The 19,142-nt window shown below is 46.6% G+C and overlaps 1 pseudogene; it reads left to right on the forward strand.

Annotated features, from left to right (window-relative positions):
* The first annotated feature begins 1,950 nt into the window (after positions 1-1,950).
* On the forward strand, positions 1,951-2,115 carry LOC119462930 (U2 spliceosomal RNA; annotated as a pseudogene).
* The last annotated feature ends 17,027 nt before the right edge of the window (positions 2,116-19,142 follow it).

Below are 19,142 nucleotides of genomic sequence, written 5' to 3' on the forward strand. Positions count from 1 at the left end.
CACAAAGTCGAATTGTGAATCATTTAAATGTTAAACTGGCTTCTCCACATCGGGGAAATGCCGTAGGAATTTAAGAATGTAATAATGCAAAATCATTTGTGTGCATAAACTTACTGCCTATAGGCATGTAATGAAAAGCTCAAATGTGTTACACGGCTTTGTTTTTTCGCAGAAATTTTATCAACTGCATTTATAAAATAATGTACGTTCTTTTTTAAATTTTAGCGCGTGCGTCCAAAAACACATAGCAACTTATTTAACAAAGCGATATAAGTTTCAAGAGCTCATTGATTAGGTTGTCATTTGAGCAAATAAGACGAGAGACTTTCATGCACAGACAAAATAAGCGGCTAAGAGCGACAACTGATTAGTTACTTCAGAAGGAAAAACTGAGTTTAGCTATGTAGTGTTAAACTATGTAGCGTTAAATAATGCACATATTTTATACATCGACGGACATGGGTCATTGGAGATCTCTGGGAGAGGCCTTCGTCCTGCCATGGACATAAAGATAGTCTGATGATGATGATGAAACATTGCCGAAGGTGACCGCCCCTCATCCAAGAAGTTTTTTTACAGTTTAATAATTGATTTATTTGCGCCGTCAGCACTCGAAGGCATTAGGGAAGGGAGTGGGTTGAGCAGGCTATGCAAATAGTGCAATGAATAAAAAGTAACTTTCTAATCATATGTTTAGCTGGTGGTAGGAGTAAAAAACTTCAGTGCGCACGTGGAAGGCAGCTTTACATTTTTACCATATTACCTAATATTACGAAGAATTAAAAAGGAACATTGTAATTCAGACTACACAACGTATACGCTAGTTGATGTTCCATGAAACTTGCGTTTATTAGTACTCTTTAGGATTTCTTTGAGGAGGCGATACCATTCAAGGGCTGTGCGAGGCCAGAAGGAGCTTAAGCAAGTTAATGTGACTAAATCTGATACGTATTGTGTCAGCTGATCAATACGATGCTATATATGTTGCGACGGGGATACAGTCGTACCCGGATATATCACCAACTTATAACGAATTATTCTGTATATCGAACCACTGTAATATCCCCTTGAAAATTCTATGCAAATGTATCGGGCTGGTGCACGCGTATATAGAACACCCGTTCACCAGCACATTCGATATATCGAACGCGGCACCACGCAGAAGACCCCCTATTGCACTTCGTTGTGCACATTTACGTATTCTGGCACCTGGAGATGGAGAAGAGATTGTGCAGTCAGTTGAGCCCCGTCAAGCTGTTTGGCTAGCCCGCATGCAACCTAGGACGTCCACATTCCTTCTATCCGATTTTCTAGGCGCCGTCGTGTAGGTTGAATGCCTATTTACCAGTTTATTTTCCGCAAGCCATGGCCGCTGCAACTGTACAGAAAAGAATCAGCTTGGACTTTTCAATGACGTTGAAAGTGATCCAGCAACTTTTTTTGGCGGGTAAATAAAGTGTGCTTGATTTTTCCCCCGAGTTGCGTGCAGTAAGTTAGCGGCTCTCGGACGCACCAATCGGTAAGCCACCGTTTACCTGAGGGCCTATTATTTTATATATCGAATTACTTATATAAAGCAATTTTTTGTGATTCCCTCCAGATTCAATATATCCGGATTCGACAGAGGCCAAATAGATGGTTTGCATTTCTTTCCGCCTCGCGGTCCTGGCGGGCAGCACGATTACGCTTGGCGTTCATTCCCCGCTCATCGTCGGTGGCCTCCTTAAGCCGCCGCCGCGCCCATTCCGTTTTCTGTTCACGCTGTCGTTCTTGGTAGGCACGCTGTTCTTCAGACCACACAACACGCGGGCAACCCATTTCAGAGTCAGAGAAGAACTGAGAAAAGGAGCCTACGGAGAGCATTACGTCAGGAGACCGAAGACACTGAGGTTGGTAGGCATTAGTTTAAATACGCGGGATGTCGTACACGTGTATTGTGCGAATATATAGATAGCCGACGCGGGTCAAAGTGTAGTATCTGGTCTTATTAGCTTAATATATGATACGGGTTGTATTTTGACCCAAGCTATTAAACTTATTTTTACAAGTTGGCGGAGTGCTTGAAGCCTGCTTAAAGCCCTGCATTGCACTGTCTTCGGGATCAGCCCCCGTTTTTGACCTATGGACATCGATCCGCTGGAATCTAGCCATGTACAGCTTCGCTGTAAACTTACGGATATTGTCAATCATTAGGATTTTCCCTCACAGCAATACGCAATACGCTATTGATACTCAAGCGTATTGATATTAAAGTGGTGGCGTGGAGCAGAGGTAGAACACCCGGCTACTAATATGAAGGTCGTAAGTTCGAATCCTCTCCAGTTCACTACATTTTCAGGCATGGAGTGGCGCCTGACACCGGCAAAAAAATATTGCCGAAAGCTAGTGGGGCTATACTAGTCCAGGTGGAACCAACTTAGGAAGAACCACTAAGCTTGAACAAAGTCGCTCCCTCACCAGAACAGTAATTGGCCTCCCTGGTGCAGTATTCGGCCACTACCTCCCTCATGACTCCTACAATTAACCCATGGCCCTCAGTCACCAGCGGCTGCGGAGCACTTGACCAAAGCGGCGGTCAGACCTGCGACGCGGCAGAGGGTGCTAAGAATCTCTGGGTACGGACAAGCCACCAGTGGAAACTGAGCCTGGCAACGTTCAACACGCGCACCCTATCGAGTGAGGCTAGCTTAGCAGGGCTATTTGAGGAATTATCAGGCATTGGCTGGGATATTCTTGGCCTTAGTGAGGCTAGAAGAACTGGTGAGGCTTATACAGTGCTGACTAACGGCCACGTCTTCAGCTACAGAGGTTTTCCAGATAAGAGAGAATTCGGGGTATGACTTCTATTCCACAAGGACATAGCGGGCAACATTTATGAACTCTACAGCATTAATGTCAGGGTAGCAGTCGCCAAGCCTACCCCCTAACTCCTCTTACGATAAGGAAGAAGTAGAACAGTTTTCTGAAGACTTCGAGTTAGCAATGAGAAATGTGCATACTCAGTATACTGTATTCGTGGGCGGCCTCAATGCAAAAGTGGGAAAAAAAACAGGCTGGTGAGCTAGCAACTAGGGCACCGATTCTAGGAACGCTAGAGGAGAGATGCCAGAATTCGCGGAATGGAATAGGCTCCGAATAATGAATACCTTCTTCAGGAAGTGTAGCAACAGGAAGTGGACCTGAAAAAGCCCTAATGGACAAACAAGGAATGCAATATATTTCATGCTCTCTGCAGAGCGCAGCATGGTGCAGGATCTAGAAGTGTTACGTAGGGTAAAATAGGCTACTGAGGTCTAGGATTTCCCTCAATTTGAAGAGAGAAAGAGTAAAATTAGTCAATAAGAAACAGGCCAACCTAGAGTGATCTCAGAAGCAGCAATTGAAGTGGGAGGTAAGGCACCAAGGCTACAAGTAGGTAAGCTCTCCCAAGTAACAAAGGACTTAATAAAGAAACGACAAAACGACAGTGGCAAACTCGAGTGATCAGATAGAATTCGCTGAACTGCCAAAACTGACCAACAATAAGAACGTAAGGGATATTTGAAATTTTAACGTGGAAAATATTGAGGAAGTAGTAAAATATGGACGCAGCATGAAATCAGTGAGAAGAAAACTTGGCATAGGACAAAGCAACATGTATGCACTGAAAGATAAGCAGGGTAATATCATCAGCAATTTCGATGACACAGTAAAAGCAGCGGAAGAATTCTATGCCGACGTGTAAAGAGACCATAGCAACCAAGCTATTTTCATACAAAGTAGTGATGAACAGGATACAGAGGCGCCTTCTATAACTAGCGATGAAGTTAGAAGGGCCTTGCAAGACATGACCAGGGGAAAAGTTGCTGGAGACGATGAAATAACAGTCGATTTAATCAAAGATGGAGGAAATATCATGCTTGAAAAGCTTGCGGCTGATATTATCTCGACCGGGTGAAGTGGGTCGTCACCGCAGGAATCGGGAGACGACGATGAAGGCGGGCATAGTGATGAAAAATAGAAAAGATTGTATTCACTTCATTGGTACATGGTTTTGACTCTATCCGAGTCTCGAGCGGTTCTGATTAACACGGGGGCCAGGACGGCCTTAAATCCCCTAGTGGTGGCCGGCGTTTCCTTCGGGGAAGTCCTCTCTGGGGGTCAAGTTGACGACCTCCTCGCCCTCGGGTCCTCCTTCTTGGTAGCTCGCCGTTTTAGTCTGCTCCTTAGAGGTGAGAGCTCTCTCGGGGCTGAAGGGGATTATCTCGTCACGGGAAAAGCGCTGGGGCTTGCTTCCCACATTGGAGAGATAGATTCCAGGCATAACCTGCCGATGACTCCTTCGGGGAACTTGTGGAAGTGTCAGACCTCTGTCGGGCGGTCAAGTTGGTGACCTCCTCTCCCTCGGGTCTTCCTTCTTGGTAGCTCGCTGTTTTCGTCTGCTCCGTAGAGGTCAGACGCTCTCTCGGGGATGAAAGAGGATTATCTCGTCACGGGAAAGGCGCTCGAGCTTGATTCCCACATTTCACAGGTGCAGTTCCAAGCCGATCATAACAGCCCGTCCTCCGCCACAGGAGGTCTCGAAGGGGTTGCAGCATCCGAGCACCTCGAAGAGACCATAGACCCCGTGCCTCTGCTTTGTTTCGCCATTCGTTCCAAGGCAGGCCAGGTGACACCCTCTGGAAATAGACCACGCCAAGCCCAAGGCACAACAAACAGAGAGCACCCAACTAACCATGAGAACTGCCAGGTTCACACATTCTTCACGCAAAACCTTATCATAATTAAACCTGCAGCCCTCGTTCGAGCTTCCCGAAAATTAACAAAAGGAAAAAACCAGACTTAAGTGCATTATTCAATTAACCTAATACCTAACGTTTTTGTTTCTCCTGCCCAGGAAAGCCACATTTATTGAGAGACCGGGAGTGCATTGAAATGCAGCAATAATGGGGTTAATCATGAGTTGAAAACTGAAGAACAAAACACATCCGCGAAAAGAGAAAAAAAAGAACGAGAGGGGCCCTTTACAACATTTTGCTTCACACAGGGAAGCTACGGCTGAGGCCATCCGCATTGGCATTGTCGCGTCCTTTCCTGTACCTGACATCAAAGCTATGCTCTTGCAGACTAAGGCTCCAGCGTAGCAGTCTGCCGTTCCTCGGGGATATATTCCTAAGCCACGTCAAAGGACAATAGCCAGTTTCCACTAGGAACCATGATCCTGCCAGATAACATTGAAGCTTGTGTATTGCCCATACTAAGCAAGCGCACTCCTTCTCGGAAGTACTATAGGCCTGCTCGCGGACAGTCAGCTTCCGGCTTACGAACACTACCGGGTGTTCCTCCCCGTTTTCACTTTTCTGACTGAGCACTGCACCCATGCCTCGATCACTAGCATCGCACTGCAGAATGAAAGGAAGATCATAAACAGGAGCTCTCAAGATGGGTTTGTCGGCTAAAGCGGCCTTGAACTTGAGGAAAGATTCGTCTTTTTGTTCGTTCCACAGAATTTTCACTGGTTCATTCTTCCGTAAACTGTCCGTGAGGGGACTTGCGATTTCTGAAAAGTTACGGATGTAATGTTGATAATAGCCAGTTAGTCCCAAAAAGGAACGGACATCTGTTTTCGTCACTGGTCTAGGGTAATCGGATATGGCGGCTATTTTTATCTCAAAGGGGCGTCTGTAGCCACGTCCGACCTTGTGGCCTAAGTAGCTAACTTCGGCTTTTCCTAGTTGACATTTTTCGCCCTTCAGGGTCAAACCGGCCGCACGCAAACTCTCTAGCACATTCTTAAGGTGATGCAAATGGTCCTCCCAAGTAGGAGAGAAGACTGCGATGTCATCCAAGTAGGGAAGCGCGTAGTCCTGCATTCCTTTCAGAACCCGGTCCATAAGTCGTGAGAAACAAAACGGAGCGTTTTTCAATCCGAAAGTGAGGACAAGAGGCCGAAAGGTACCTAGGGGGGATGTAAAGGCGGCATAATGGCTAGCTTGCTCTGTCAGTGGTACCTGCCAGTAACCCCTCGTTAAGTCTAGCGTAGATACATATTCAGCCCTGCTGATCGTCTCCACCCACTCTTCCAGATTAGGAATGGGGTAATTCTGATCTTTGGTTATGGCGTTTAGCCTTCGGTAATCGATACAAGGCCTGGGGCTTTTCCCCGGAGCCTCAACCAGAATTAGCGGGGACGCGTATTCACTCTCAGAGGGAACAATTAACCCCAGCTCTAACATACTCTGGATCTCGGTTTCCAAAATTTGCCTCTGCCCAGGTGAAACCCGGTAGGGCCTGCACTGAATGGGCACGTCCAATACCAGCTTAATATCATGCTCCATCAAGCTAGTTCTACCTGGCCGATCTAAAAAACAGTCTTCAAAGTTACCCACGAGCTCTCGCAGTTCCCTTCGCTGGCGTGGGTTTAAATTTGGGTCTGCGCCTATGTCCGCGTATACTTTAGAAAGTGGAAGTTCCGTTGGCGGCATCGGATAAGCAAATTCTGTTTCCACTTCTTCGGGCGTATTTAGTGCGAGATGAACTATGGCTTCACGCTCTCGATATGGTTTCATTAGGTTCGTGTGGTATATCCTCAGCTCTTTACGTCTACCCGGTAATTTGATGGCATAGTTTGTGTCTGAGAGTTTCTCCATGACCTCCGCAGGTCCTTCCCAAAGGACGTCTAGCTTGTTTTTTCTGGACGCCGTTAGCAAAAGCACCTTATCTCCTACAGTGAAAGTCCGCTTCCGAGCGTTCCTATCATAGTATACTTTAGCTTTCATCTGGGCGGATTTCATGTTTGCCTGCACCAGCTCTTGACAAGATTGCAACCGCTCTAGGAGTTCCAATACATACTCAACAACTGTCGGGTCATCTCCGCGCCCTTCCCACGCCTCGCGCACCATTTGAAGCGGAGATCGAAGCGACCTCCCATAAACGAGCTCAGCTGGGCTGAATCCGGTGGCTTCATGCGGCACCGACCTCAAGGCAAACATAGTGGCCGCTAAGCATGCCTCCCAGTCCTTTCTTTGCTCGTAGCACAATGCCCGCAGTACCCTTTTCAGAACGGAGTGCCATGCTTCTACACTGTTGCTCTGTGGATGCCGCACTGAACTGCGGATGATGCGAATGCCGCACCTTTCTAGGAAGGTGGTAGTAAGGGCGCTGGTGAATACGCTGCCCTGATCACTCTGTAATTCAGATGGGAAACCTAATCGGGAGAACACCGAGAGTAAGGCTTCAACTACCTCGACTGAATTTATTTCTTTTAGGGGAACGGCCTCCGGAAACTTCGTTGCGGGGCAACTCATTGTCAAAAGGTATTTGTACCCTGAACTCGTCACGGAAAGGGTTCCCACAATATCAACCACTAAGCGTTTGAAGGGTTCAGTGATTACGGGAACTAACTTCATAGGTGCTTTCCTCTTTTCGTGTGGCTTTCCCACTTTCTGACAAGCCTCGCACGTTTGGACATAATTTTCTACATCCTTGAAGCATCCCGGCCAATAAAATTCTCGCAGTAACCTGTCTTTAGTCTTCTTTATGCCTAAATGACCCGCCCAGCTGTTGCCATGGCACAGGTTGAGGATTGGAGCTCTGTATGTTGAGGGAACAACGAGCTGATCATACTGTACTCCCTTCGTGTCTTTGTACTGTCGGTACAAAAGACCAGCGCGACGCCCAAAAGTGATGTTTCTTCTGGCTATCCCCTCTTTCTCTAGTTCTTTCAGTTTGTCGAGGGACACATCACTCTGTTGTTCTGCCGCGAGTCCCTCTTTATCAACTCTCAGTAGGTCTATAAAGCCTTCCGAATGTGGCAGTACGAAATTAGTCTCTAATTCTTCAGCTAGCCCTTGCGGCGATATTTCTACTGAGCCGCATGCCTCCTCGCTAGCGCCTTTTTCACTGCTTTCACTAGCTAGGGGCTGTGCTTCCTAAGTGTCTATGCCATGAGGCATATTTCTGGCTTCGCTGCCGTGTTTCATCTTTGCCGCGATCTCCCGAGCTTTGGAACGCGTGAGAGCTTGGACCGTATGGTCGCCAAAACTCAGACCCTTCTTCTTCAACAGCATCTCCGAGCGATTTGAAAACAAGTAGGGATAATGTTCGGACAGATTTTGTGATACTGCGACTTCAGTCCTTAATAGTCCGAACGGCCCCTCAATATTCACGTTGGCTTTGGGCAAGCAGACACTATTTTCCTCAACTACCTGCCGGATCCATGCACATTCCCCGGTGAAATCCTCAGGTTTCACGTACGCGGGGTGGACAATGTCCATTGTCGCAGCTGAGTCCCTAAGTACCTTACATGGTATTCCATTCACTACTAGGTCGCGAAGGTAGGGTGCTAACAGCGCCAAGTTGTCGTCGTCACCATTCACAAAAGAAAAAAACTATTCTAGGTTTCCGACAGCCGATCGCAAGGTGTCCAGGCTCCTGGCAACGGAAACAGACGACCGGTTTTGTAGCCTCCAATGCTCTTGTTGTTTTCTTTTCATCTTTCGCTGCGCTGTTATTCTGGCCTAAATTATCGGTCGGTACGTCTTTGGTCCCACTTCCAGCTTTCTGGTTGTGAAAAGGGCGCCTGTTTTCCTCTTTGCTGAATTTCGTCAATGGCCTGACGCGCGTTTTCTCTGATTCGCGACGTGCGGCGAATTCATCTGCTAGTACTGCGGCACGTTCTAAGTCCTATTCGCCCGACCTATCTTGAATCCACAGGCGCATCTCTTCGCTCAAGGACCCATAGAACTGCTCCTTGCAGATTAGCTCCACAACCTTGTTGTGACAACCGAACGCATCTTCCCCTTTTAGCCACTCAATTAAATTGGCTTTCAGCTTGTAACTGAAATCTTGAAAAGACTCGCCCGGTGTCCTAACTGCCTCCCGAAAACGGCGGCGGAAAGCCTCCGCTGAGAGCCGATATTTTCTTAGCAGCGCAGCTTTTACTTTCTGATAGTCCTCTGACTCGTCCTTCGTTAGCTTCGCAATTATTTCGGTTGCTTCGCCAGGAAGAACGGTCAGAATCTGTTGTGGCCAACTCTCCAGTGCCAACCCGTTTCTCTCGCAGGTTCGTTCAAAAGTAACGAGAAACAAACCCATGTCATCGTTCACCTTGTACGATGGCATGAGATCCCTTATATTCACTCCTACTTCACCTGAACGTCTTTCATCTATTGAGAGGTTATTTGCTGATTGCCTGGCCAGATCCCGCTGCACGTCTAGTTCTTTTAGCCTTATTTCGTGAGCTCTGTGTTCCTCGCGTTCCTTTCTTTCTGCAGCTTCCTTTTGATCAGCTTTCTCAGCTCTTTGCCTTTCCTTCTCTTCTGCAGCGTTTTGCTCAGCTTTCTCAGCTCGTTTCTCTATCTCTTCCCATGCTTCTGAAATTTCGTCCTCAAGAGCCCCGCACTTCTCAATCGCCTCAATAAGCTGTGGCTTTCTCTGACTTTTCCCGACCTCAATTCCCAGCTCTTCACAAAGTAATAACAACTCTGGCTTTTTCCGTTTGCCCAAATCCATGGTCAATCCCGAACGAGGACTTTCTTACTCTGCTGTGACGTCAGGAAGCTTTCAACAGGAGCCTGCACGTACAGAAACTAATTCGCCGAACTAAAACACACAAGCTAAAACCTGGCAAATTCTCAAAGAAAGTCAAGCGCTCACCATTCTGCTGAAGCCAGGACGAAGGGTGGAGTATCCAATTTCTGCCAACCAGCTGATATTATCTCGACCGGGTGAGGTGGGTCGTCACAGCAGGAATCAGGAGACGACGATGAAGGCGGGCATAGTGATGATGAAAAATAGAAAAGATTGTATTCACTTCATTGGTACATGGTTTTGACTCTATCCGAGTCTCGAGCGGTTCTGATTAACACGGGGGCCAGGACGGCCTTAAATCCCCTCGTGGTGGCCGGCGTTTCCTTCGGGGAAGTCCTCTCTCCGGTGGTCAAGTTGACGACCTCCTCGCCCTCGGGTCCTCCTTCTTGGTAGCTCGCCGTTTTCGTCTGCTCCGTAGAGGTGAGAGCTCTCTCGGGGCTGAAGGGGATTATCTCGTCACGGGAAAAGCGCTGGGGCTTGCTTCCCACATTGGAGAGATACAGATTCCAGGCATAACCTGCCGATGACTCCTTCGGGGAACATGTGGAAGTGTCAGACCTCTGTCGGGCAGTCAAGTTGGCGACCTCCTCTCCCTCGGGACTTCCTTCTTGGTAGCTCGCTGTTTTCGTCTGCTCCGTAGAGGTCAGACGCTCTCTCGGGGATGAAAGAGGATTATCTCGTCACGGGAAAAGCGCTCGAGCTTGATTCCCACATTTCACAGGTGCAGTTCCAAGCCGATCATAACACGGCCCTTTATACGCAATGCCTCACGACTTCAAGTGTACCAGAGAGCTGGGAGAACGCCAACATTAAACTAATCCATAGGAAGGAAGACGTTAAAGAATTAAAGAATTATAGACCCATTAGCTTGCTTTCAGTATTGTATAAAATATTCACCAAAATAATTTCTAATAGAATCAGGGCAACACTCGACTTCAGTCAACCAAGAGAACAAACAAGCTGGCTTCAGGAAGGGATATTCTACGATGGGTCATATCCATGTCATAAATCAGGTAACCGAGAAATCTGCGGAGTACGATCAATCTCTCTATACGACTTTCATAGACCATGAATAGACATTTGATTCAGGTGAGATACCAGCAGTCATAGAGGTATTGCGTAATCAAGGAGTACAGGAGGCATACGTTTATATCTTCCGAAATTTCTACAAAGATTCCACAGCTACATTGGTTCTCCACAAGAAAAGTAGAAAGTTACCTGTCAAGAAAGGGGTCAGGCAAGGAGACGCAATCTCTCGAATGCTATTCACTGCATGCTTAGAAGAAGTATTGAAGCTCTTAGACTGGGATGGCTTGCGAGTGAGGATTAACGTCGAATATTTCGGCAACCTTCGGTTTTCAGATGATATTCTCCTATTCAGCACAATGGGGACTAATTACACACAAGTTCCGCTGCGACGAAGAGAACAACTTCACAAACGGCATACCCGCAGTCCGCCGTTGTCGCTTGCGTTAAATCTGTCAGTTACGTAAGATAATGAATGGCCCATACCCCCTGATGCAATGGCTCATATACAACCCCGTAAACACGGTGTCCCCATTAAGACGACAGAAGAGAAGTGAACTTCTACGCTGGAATGATGAGCGGCAACGCTGTGGAAGAAGACAACGACGACGAGCGCGGGAGCAGTGGCACGAGCACGAGCCAGCTGCAGAAGACGACGACGCAGCTCGAGGCAATGCTGATGATGATAATGTTCTGCACACTTGCACTTTCGCCTAGCTATATACGGTTTCGCCTAGACGTATATATATATATATATATATATATATATATATATATATATAGTAGTGGTGATCCAGTGATCCGTATATAGCTATGTTTGCCGATTTTCTTCTTGTAACGCAAAACACACACACACACACACACACACACACGGACGTAGAAGAAGAACGAACACAGGCGCCGTGCCTTCGTTCTTCTTCTACGTCCGTGTGTTTGTTGCGCTACAAGAAGAAAATCTGCAAACATGTTACACCGACAAGCCCAAATCTCTACGCTGACGGAGCTAGCCTAAACGCCTAGCTATATACGGTTTCGCTTTAGAACATCTAAAACCGGTCGAGGCACTGCACGGTATTCGCGTGTTCAGCAACACAATTAATCTTCCGAAACACGTCAGCCGATGCTTAAGCTTTCCAATTTGGATCGTGGGCCTTGTTTAGTTGGCAGTTCTCAAATCACAGGCGACTGCGTTTCCGGTCCTCGTAGATTGACATTCCTAATAGCATCGCCGGAAGTTTGCGTTATTCTTTTGCCTGTCCTCGTCGCCATGCTAGTACGAGAAACTGGTTTAATAAATCAAGATTACCGCAAAGTACAAGTGTTCTTTAGATCGTTGCTCCGGGCGATCTGATGCCTCGCTCGATTCCCCAGCCTGCCCTTCATAGGCTTCATCGCGTCTCTTCTCTATCGCTGGCGGCCAGGACAGGCTCTTGTTACTTGAGCTTTCGTTGATAGTATGCGCCTGGGAGGTGCTGTTCACATGGAGCAGTGGTATGTGGCTAACGGGGATGAACGAGAAGACAGGGAACCGAGGGGCCCGATTTTTATTAATCCTATCATAAGAAGCCAACAAACATTAACACCAGGACAACATAGGGGAAATTACTTGTACCTACTAATTGAATTAAAGAAATGATAAATTAATGAAAATGAAAATGGATGAAAAAAACAACTGTCCGCAGGTGGGGAACGAACCCACGTTTTCGCATTACGCGTGCGATGCTCTCACCATTGAGCTACCGCGGAGCCGTTTTCCTATCCACTTTCTGGGGTATTTATGTTTTACAACTAGAATTAACCCTGGGAGTGTTAGCCAGCGTCACCACTCACAAGCCTTGGGGCGGGTGTGGAACATCCTTTCTGCCGCAGGCGTCACGAGCACGTGATCTTTTTTTTTTTGGTGTTGGCAACTGGTCAATAAACCCTCATATGCTACCTGAAGGCATCAATGTTCCACACCCGCCCCAAGGTTTGTGAGTGGTGTCGCTGGCTAACACTCCCAGGGTTAATTCTAGTTGTAAAACATAAATACCCCAGAAAGTGAATGGGAAAACGGTTCCGCGGTAGCTCAATGGTGAGAGCATCGCACGCGTAATGCGAAGACGTGGGTTCGTTCCCCACCTGCGGACAGTTGTTTTTTTCATCGATTTTCATTTCCATTAATTTATCATTTCTTTAATTCAATTAGTAGGTACAAGTAATTTCCCCTATGTTGTCCTTGGTGTTAATGTTTGTTGGCTTCTTATGATATGATTAACGGTGATGAATCACTTTGATTTGCAAATCGAGACGAGTTAATTCCATTCTTATTTCTCAATTACTTTTGGTTAGCTGTCACAGACTTGCGATAGCGCTGCAATGCATTATAATGCGCGAGAAGTACACCGCTAGAAAAATCCCAATTTAGGTCGACCTTAAAGCGGTTCAAAATCTTATTTTCCCATTTCGCTTTCTTCAAAGTGTGGCCACAGTAGCAGTGATCCAGTGAAATGCCTAACATTTCAGTGGCATGAACACGCTGGGCAAACTGCATGATTATCTCGGTGCATTAGCTCCTGAAGCGGCTAATGCCTTTGAGCACGCTAAAGTACGCGAAAATTGAGGCTTCGCAAGGGCGTCGAAGCGGTGCCACGAAAGAGCCGGCTTCTCAAAAAACCGAGCCCACTCGCAGGTGCCATTCAATTGCTATGTCAAAGAATTCATAACTTTATATAAGGTGTGGCGATGTCCGAAGTGTGGTCCCATCGCTTGGAATGTTGCTACTCAAGTACAAAAATGTCAGTGGCTAGCCGTACAACGTACAACATTTGTCGTGCTGGTGGAAGCGAATACCCTCGCTTCGAGTCACAAAGCAAAATTCGGGCCACTTCTGTTGCTCTGAGCACGCATGCAGCTTCGATGAAACGCGGGCCGAGGAAGCCGCCGTGGCTTCGCGTTGCGTCGCCATTCGCTGGTGGGAACGCTTCTCAGAGTACGCGCCAACTGCGAATGGAATTTGACTCCGCATGCGCTCCCCTCCTCTCCAGTGCGCAGCCACACGCAAGCCCAGTGCACCCTCGACCAGAATTCGACGGCTCACTTGCAGAGCACGCTTCACGAGGAGCTTGGGCTGGCGCAATATGGCGACGGGCTCGTGGAGATATTCGGCATGTCGCGCTGATCTAGAATGCAGCGCTACAAGAGTCGCTTCCATCAGAGTATGTGACACTGTCGACTGGTGGCGAGGCGAGTGTCCCAGTTTTGGAGAACCACGCGAGATAGGAAACTTCTCGGTGGATCGAGAGCGTCAGTACATGCGCGGTCCTGTGCAGAGGAAGTACCTGACTACCGACATTTCCCGGCATCCATTGTGGAGCCTGAACCGCGGCTACGAAACGGCAATACGCAGAGACTGGACACAGATACGGAAGTCGTACAACCTATACCACTGGATTCTTGACAACGCTGACAAGGTCGCAGAGCCGTGTTCGAGCGGGACGGAATGCGGCGAGGCAACGTCGCACACACCGCAAAGGCGAGTACTGCGTTGAACATTTAACTATTCTGTAGACTGTTAAGCAACAAATAATAATTGCAAGGTTTCAATGTGTCCAGTACCCCCCCCCCTTTATGCTAAATGCTGACTAAAATTCCTTGCATAAAATTTTAAAGAACTGCTCTGAACATTCACAAACGTACTAATAAATTTCCAATGAACCCTACAAGTGTTTTCCTGTTTTGTCTCCGAAGCTAAGCAGCTAAAATTATCGGTCTATCAATACATAGCGCATTTTACATAGTAAGCAAGTACATCAAAATATGATCTGAAGTGAAGGGCGCGACAACGATGGCGGACGAAGAAAGAACACACACAGGGCGCCTGTGTGTGACAACCCTTACCTGGTAAAGGATTCTGCACAAGTAGTTGACTACTTGTCAAGGCAGCCAGTAACAGAGTTAGATGCCTTTTCCGTAGATCTGAAAGATCTATATTATAGCATGCCAAAAGCAGAATTGCTTCAGTGCGTCCAGGAAGGCATTGACAGTTATGGCTCCTTGTCACTTCAGAATGAAACGGGTATTCCGCAAGAACAATTCGTGGCTATGCTCGAACTTTGCCTGGCTTCCACCTAGGTTAAATGGGACAGTCCTTTGTACTTGACAAAGAGCGATGTTTGCATAGGTTCGCGTTTAGCTCCGATCTTGAGCGACTTATTTTTAGCTCGTGCTGGCAGAACCATGTCTAGCAGTGACGAGGGTAGCCGCGTAGTCAAAGTTTTTAGATTCGTTGACGAAGTCCTAATCTTCGTATATAAGAATTTCATTGACGCCGACATGGTCATTAGTCAAACATTGACAACTTTCAGGCAGATTCTATCTCCCATACAAGTGACCCGCGAACTTTCAGTAGATTCCTCCATCGGGTTTTTAGATCATAGATTGTTTTTAACAAATGACCACGTCTGTTGGCAGTATGAACCTCGGGCTAGTAAACCTCTGCTAGCTTTTATTTCCTCTCACTCTAATCTAGTTAAACGCAGCATTACTAATGAATGGTTTTAAGAAGTCCTGTCCACATCGAGAAGCGGCGTGCTTTCTTAAGCAGATTAACCGACTGGAAGAGGCAGGCTACCCGCAACTTGTTCTAGTTGCCGTAGCGGAAACAATCCTGAAGAAGTCGCGAACTCGCCAACTGGACCAGGCTAAAAATATCAATCTGCCACGTCGCGAAAAAGAAAAGGTAGCTGTCATACCCTACATACACCACATGTCACATAATTTGAAAGAGATTGCCAAGCGAGCTAACGTAAATGTGGTGTTTTATGCCCCGTGCAAGCTCTCTATGCTCTGCAGAATGACCAACCCTTTTTTCCCCAAGGCTCCGGGCTGTGTCACAAAACACGATAACAAATACGTAGATTCTCAGGCAGGAGTCGTTTATGAGGTTCCTTTAGACTGTGGTGGAAAGTACGTGGGCCAAACAGAGCAGTGCCGGATTGACAGGCTGAGGCAACATAATAACAAAGTAAGCATTGGGAGGGAGGGCCACCTGGAAATTCATTGTAGAAACTGCAAATGTAAGCCAGACTTGTACGCCTGCGCTGTGGTTGCCAGAAGCCGTGACAAATGGGTTTGATTAATAGTTGAGGCCACAAGGATCATTGAGGCAGGTGATAAGTGGGAAAGTGTTGCATCAATATCTCTATCACGCAAATAACTACTTTACCTGAACGCGAATGCGCACTGAGAAATTGTGATTGCGCTCCCTGCATAAAATAGTGGCGTTCATTACTGATAAAACATTGTTGGAATGGCGCCCCGTGTGTGTGTTCTCTCTTCGACCGCCGTCGTTGTCGCGCCTTCAGTTCAGATCATGCTTAACCAACACGCCCAACTATCCATCCTAACATCAAAATATGTCGTAAGGCCATTAAGTCTTCAACAGGTGTACTGACTTTCGGCGGTACACTGGAACGATCATAGTGTGTTTTGTGCGTCAAAACGTAAGTGAGAAAAACAAAGCGTCCTCCTTAAACAAGTAGAAAGAATTTATAGAATTGAAAATTGAGAAATACAAACACTAGCGTGGTGTTTCACACCCCCGTTATCTTAACCGTAAGGTAAGCAAATCAAAGTAATACAAAAATCGGCGCATCTCACGTATGTGTGGTAATCTATGTTAAGCGAAGACATTCTTAGAGAAGAAGTTCTCTGGCATACTTCTGTTTCACAGATCCCTATAAACGTTTTCATGAGGGCGCTTCCGACGGTCTGGAGAGGAGATTATGTGTCAGTGTTGACTGTTCGGTGTGGACTGTGTTGCGTTGCGTTGCGAAATGGTAGCTTTCCTTCGATGTTTCCGTTTATTTTTTCCACGACTGACTTACGCTCATAAATATTGGCATATACTCATCAAAAGGCTACAGGCCTGCACTGTGCAGTTTATGGGTGCACAAACAACCAGCGGAAAATAACGATTTTGGGGACTAATTGTGTCCACAACACAGCACTCCGCGAGACCACTGCCGATGTGGTATGTTCACCCTTCTCTGGTTTCCTGCATCACCTGAGGACTTCGTATTTCAGTCTAATGTGAACCAACGCACACATCAGTTATACAATGCATTTTGGTAAACCTTTTTCGGCACATTCACCAATAGGTTGCGAGAATTGTCAGCTCTTCGATGCAATATTTTCTCCTGTGTTATGGCAGCACCTACATTTGTTATTATTTCAAACACGACTTCATTCCAGTGCCTAATACGGGGGTCACACGGCGCACTTTTGATCGTGATTCGAGCCCGATCTGGATCGAAGTTCTTGGTCGCAACTGGCTTCTTTGCTCAATCTGCGGAAGGGAGCCAATCGCGGTCGAATATTTCGATTCAGATCGGGCTCGATCGCTATCAGAAATGGCCTTGTGACACCGGTATAAGACACATTGAAGCACTCTGCTAGAGAACTAGTCGGTAAATAAACTTCGCAATGATCTGGAAAAATTGTGTCCTATGGAAGATGTATGCAACCCCTGTGTCCACCGAAACATTAGCTCTGCGGTCACACGCAACCTGCGCCGCCCTGCACATAAAGGTCATTTCGAAATCTAGCCCCCGGGCTGTATCAGTTCACTGCAGGTACCGCGCTGCTCGAGCACCACGCTTCTGCTTTGACATTGGGTTATAAGCACCCTGCACTGCACCAGATCCAATAACTTTTGCATGACTGAGCTGTTGAGTTGCGTCGGAAGCGTATGGAGTAACGACTGCATATCTACCAACCACTGACACACGTCGTCAGTTCTAAGCATTGCCCGACAGCTACGTACGCACCTGCTTTAGCTAAATGAGGCAACCCTGAACCGCGAAACGTAACGGTCATCAGATTCAATTGACGATACGGTCACATGTGCCCAGCAATAACAATGAAATATACCGCTGATTAGCACGCCAGATCTCGACGAAGGAGACGCGGCTGCCGCCGCTACCGAAGACGAAACGCCACATCCGCTGGCTGGGCTTGCTGTTGTCATGGCACACCACACTGGGCACTCACGCGAGCACGTGAAACATGTAACAAGTCAAGCGGCACAAGACAAGCGAAGCGAAAGAAAACAATCGAAATAATGCTCGGCGAAGATCACACAACCGAAGTGCGGCCTGCCTTCTCTCGCAAAGCTCATAATCCAAAATGGCGACATAACATTTTCTGACGCTAGACACGCGGAGGCACTGTGGAATCAGGAAATGTGCCATTATTGCCTAAATAATTTTATACCTAAAAAGTACAAAAACATTTGGAATCAGACGCCTTGGATGAATCGCAATCGCAATCACAAACGCCGACTAAAAAGGCTAAAAAAAACAACGCGTACAGAGAAGCACCATTGATCAACTCAGAGAAAGCCTCACCCTTGCTGTTCGTCAATCAAAGTATTATTATTTCAAAACAACGATGCCAAACTTCTTAAAAAATGATCCTAGTAAATTCTGGAGCCACATTAGCGAATCAACACCACCTATATCTGAAATAACAGTCTCTAACAGTCTCTCTATATCTAATAACAATACAACTATTACCAATCAGACTTCTATAGCTAAGATTTTTAACAGTTACTTCCATAGCGTGTTTTCGCCGTCAAAGCTGTGTGACGTGCCATGCTCAACACCTGCACACCAATCACAAGTTAACTTCATCTCGTATGACGGCGTCGTTTCCATGTTACTAAACTTGAAGACCAAATCATCCCCAGGACCTGACGATATCCCCAATGCGTTTCTTCGGAGGTACGCCGAATCACTGGCCAGATATTTGGTCATCATATTTCGTGCCTCTTTGTTGACCGGTAGGGTACCAGATGACTGGAGGATGGCCCGAGTTGTGCCTGTTTTTAAAAAAGGTGATCGCTTTCAAGTAGAAAACTACCGACCTATATCTTTAACATCATCTTGCTGCAAATTAATATGAAACATGTCATGGCAACTAGTATTAATGAATTTTTAGATCGCAACAACATTTTGACAGATTTACAACATGGCTTCCGTAAACGATTTTCCACAGTAACTCAGCTACTTTCAGTTGTCCACTCCTTTGAAGAACTCTTGACATTAACGGCCAGATCGATGCGATCTTTCTGGATTTCAGTAAAGCATTTCACAAGGTTCCTCACCATAGCCTAATTCAAAAACTAAAATCCACTGTCCTTCTGACCATTTCCATTACCTGGATACAAGATTATTTGACTAACCGCAAACAAGTTGCGCTTGGTCTACACCATTCGGGTTGTCTACCAGTGTCATCAGGTGTGCCACAAGGAAGCGTCCTGGGGCCACTCCTTTTCTTAGTATATATAAACGACATTATTGCGGAAGTTTGCCCGGGTGTACAAATGCGATTGTACGCAGATGATTCTTTTATTCCATGAAATTATTAATGATAACGATCAATGTGACTTACAAAATAGCATCACCAATATTGGACAATGGTGCAAGCGGTGGTACATGACTTTGAATACGGTGAAAAGCGTTTTCCTTCGAGTAACTAACAAGAAAAACCCACTAGAGTATGCG

The sequence above is a fragment of the Dermacentor silvarum genome, chromosome 8 (genome assembly GCF_013339745.2).
Source record: "Dermacentor silvarum isolate Dsil-2018 chromosome 8, BIME_Dsil_1.4, whole genome shotgun sequence".
Lineage (NCBI taxonomy): Eukaryota > Metazoa > Arthropoda > Arachnida > Ixodida > Ixodidae > Dermacentor > Dermacentor silvarum.